The sequence below is a fragment of the Panthera onca genome, chromosome D1, assembly GCF_046562875.1.
Source record: "Panthera onca isolate mPanOnc1 chromosome D1, mPanOnc1 haplotype 2, whole genome shotgun sequence".
Classification (NCBI taxonomy): Eukaryota; Metazoa; Chordata; class Mammalia; order Carnivora; family Felidae; genus Panthera; species Panthera onca.
In genome coordinates, this window is record NC_138348.1 from 103,232,609 (window position 1) to 103,236,631 (window position 4,023).

A 4,023-nucleotide genomic window follows, 5' to 3' on the forward strand; every position below is an offset into this window, starting at 1 on the left:
GAATTGCCAGGTTGTCATTCATGTAAGTAGGGCTGCATTGTTGTCCAAAATTTGCCTCTGTGAGGAATGTATAAATTTCAGGTCCAGCCCAGCTGGGACACCAGGGGCCGAGACACCTGAGAATAGAAATAGGAGAAGCACCAGAATGTAGGGAGATGGGAAACCAAGTGGTTATGAAGGCAGGAGGGAAAACAAGAAAGGCGATAGCAGGGTGGAACAGGGGTGTGTTGGTGCAGAACCCTGGCTCTCAAGTCAAACGCACCTGAGTTGAACCTCGGCTCAGCCATCAGTGAGTTCCGTGACTTTGAGTTTCTTATTTGCACTCAGGCTCGGTGTTCTCACCAGCAAACTGGGCTGAAACGAGTCCCTACCTTGACCGGCTGTAACTTAGTTCTGTATCTAGAACATGATAAGTGTGGGGGTGCCTGGGTGGCTCCTTTGGTTAAGCCTCTGACTCTCGATCTCAGCTCAGGTCTTGATCTCAAGGTTGTGAGTTTGAGCCCCACACTGGGCTCCACATTGGCCATGGAGCCTACTGGAAAAAAAAAAAAAGAGAACTTGATAAGCATGCAGTAAATGTTAGATATTTATTCTCTAACAGCTTTTCATTCAAGAACTTGCCAGAGTTTGTCATTATATTTTTATTTGTATGATCATTTGATTAATATCTGTATCTTCCACTGAATAGATTCTTCCTTGGACCAGGGACCTTGTCTATTTGATTATGATTTTATCCCTAGCATCTAACACAGTGCCTGGTACAGAGGAGACACAATAAATTTTTATCACATTAATTAGCCAGCGGAAATAAAATACGGAGGGTAATTATAGATTATGGGAAGTGGAACAAAGCAAAAGACTGCATGATGTGTTAGAGAGTGATTGAGATGAGGGAAGAACGTAGATAGGTCTGCAGGGAAGGCTTCTCTGAGGAGGTGATAAGAGCTGAGAGAGAAAGGTAGAAAATGGACCATCTCCATTGAAAGTTGAAGGAAAGCTCTTCAGGCAGAGGGACAGCACATTCAAACGCCCTGAGGCAGGTGAGGGCTTAGCGTATCATGGGACATCAATGAAGCGTCTTTATTGGAAAAGGAACATTGCAAGTAGAAACAGAGAACCGTTAGGAGGCTGTTGCAGATGGAAGACGGTGGTGGCTTGTGCTTAGTGGCAAAAACATGAAAAAGAGTGGGTGGGTTTGGGATGCATTTTGCAAGGAAAATACAGGACATGATGAGTGATCAGGTATAGGGTAGGAGGAAAATCCATAAATCAAGGTTGGCTTGGGCAATCGTGTGAGCCATTAACTGGGCCAGGAAAACCAGGGGAGAAATAGGTTTGGTGGGGGGCTGCAGTGACTGAGGAGAGAAAGCTCACATATCAACATATCAAGTCTGACCTAACTTCAAGATCACTAAAGAGAGACATTGAATAAGCAGTTAGACGGGGAAATCTGAGACTAAGGGAGAGAGAGAGGTCCCAATTTATGTGGAGTCACCGGCATAGAAGATGGTATTTAAAGTCTTGGGATAGGACTGGATAAACCCTCAGGGTAATAAAGTATCAACAGAGATGGCAAGAGGGTTGCCTTGGGCGCCCCCGCCTTTGGAGCCTGGGTGGGAGAGGGGGAGTCAGCAAAGCACCAACAGCAGTCACTCCTCTTTCTCCTTTCTCCCTAGCCAATCCCAGCTCCAGACAGCCACTAAGGTACTTCTTTTCTCTATAGATCTGCCGATTCTGGACATTTCCTGTAAACAGAACCATGCAGTCTGTAGCCTTTTGTATGTGGCCCCTAGGGCTGAGTATAATGTCTCTAAGTTCCAACTATGTCGCAGCATGTATCAGGACTTCATTCCTTTTTTACGACTGAATAATAGGCCATTGTCTGGATAGGCTACCTTTACAATTTTTTAAAAAGTTTACTTATTAGTTTTGAGAGAGACAGAGAGAGGAAGAGGGAGAATGCCAAGTGTGCTCCAGGCTGTCAGCACAGAGCCCAGTGTGAGACTCAGTCTCACGACTGTGATATCATGACCGACCATGAGATCATGACCTGAGCTGAAATCAAGAGTCTGACGCTTAACCACCTGAGCCACCCAGGCACCCCTCGATATGCTACCTTTTCATTCTCATGCGTCAGTTTGAATCTCATGGGTTGTGTCTATTTTCTGAAAGCTCTTATGAACAATGTTGCTATGACCATCTGGATGTTAAGTTTTTCTTTGGACATACATTTTCATTCCTCCTGGGTCCACACCTAGAGTGGAATTGCTTGGTCATATGATCACTGTGTTTCACATTTTGAGACAATGCCAAACTGTTTTCCAAAGTGGCTGCACCACTTTATATCCTCAGCACCACGTTGAGGGTTCTGATTTCATCACAGCCTCACCTTCACTTGTTCTTGTCTGTCTTTTTTATTTCAGCCATCCTAGAGAGTATGACATAGTATCTCATTGTGGTTTCAATTTGCATTTCCCGGATGACTACTGCACGTGCATATTGGCCATTTGTATACGGCTATTGGTAAATTCGACAAGATTCACGGGAGTGATGGCTGTTGAGGCCAGCTGAGTTAAAGAGAGAATTGAAAGTAAGGAAGTAAGAAAAGGAGATATGAAAACTATTTGAGAGGTTTCTTTTTGGAGCAGTTTCAAGGAAAGTTTCTTTTTGTGTCTTCTTTTCTTTTTAATGTTTTTTAATGTTTATTTATTTCTGAGACAGAGAGAGACAGAGCATGAGCAGGGGAGGGGCAGAGAGAGAGAGGGGGACACAGAACCTGAAGCAGGCTCCAGGCTCTGAGCTGTCAGCACAGAGCCTGACACGGGGCTTGAACTCACAGATCATGAGATCATGACCTGAGCTGAAGTCGACCGCTTAACCGACTGAGCCACCCAGGCGCCCCTGTTTTTGTGTCTTCTTAATGATAGGAGGCACTGGATACGTTTGTTCCTGAGAATGTTCCAGTAGACATGGTTGCTTTGGCTATGCCAAGAAGTAACTTCAGAAGCAAAGCCCTTGAGAAAGGGATGAGGGCGGAACTCAGTACGAGATGGGGTGGCCTTTAAAAGCATTCCGCTCTCCCTGCCCTTTAACCTGTGAGAACCGGGGTACAGGTCCAGTTAATCTATGGCCTTGGTGCTGGTGAGATGAAGGGGTCCCTTTCTGATGGCTCCCATCTTCTCAATGAATGAAAGAATGAGGTCTGAACAAGAAGCAGCGTGGAAGATGTGTGGGAGGTTTGAAAAAAAGAGAGGGGGAAAAATAGAAAAAAAAACAGGAAGTAATAAAATAATTATTTGGAGAGCAAGAAATCAAAGTTAAAAGAGAAATATAGGTTTGCCAGAGGGGCATCGAGTGCCCATCGTGTCTTGAGGCCATAGATTTATAGTAAATCCCATCAGTGTGATTTTCTCCAAGAATGTTCAGCGACTCAGCCACAGGAGCAGGGAATGTGGGTAGTTGGGCCCACATTGGGTGGAGGCTTTGCTGGCTTTGTAGCAGCGAGGGAGCCGGCAGAGAGCTGAGGATGTGCGCGGAACAGCGATTTAATAAGGACAATGGCGGTGGTTTTCCAGGTGTGATTCCCTAGCCAGCAGTGTCAGCATCAGTGGGAACTTGTCATACATGCAGTTTGGGGGCCTCACCCCAGAACTACGTAAGAGGACTGTAAGGGGGGACTGTGTCCTCAGAGGACAGATGTGGAGATAGAAGGGAGTGAGCGGCTTATAGATTGGAAGCCCCGGAGGAGAGACGAAAGGGTTTGGGGGCTCTGGGAAATGGGTCAGCTTAGTGGAGACTGACCAGAGATTTGGGGGGTGGTGCACCAATGATGAATCACCCAGGAGGCATGGTCTTTAGAGCTTCCTAAGTAAGTAGGGATGTGAGGTCGGCTGGAATGCTACCATTACCATGAGGAATCCCAGACAAACGTGGTAAGAGTTCCTTCTGGAGGGGTGCCTGGGTGGCTCAGTCTGTTAAGCACCCAACTCTTGATTTTGGCTCAGGTCATGATCTCACGGTCCA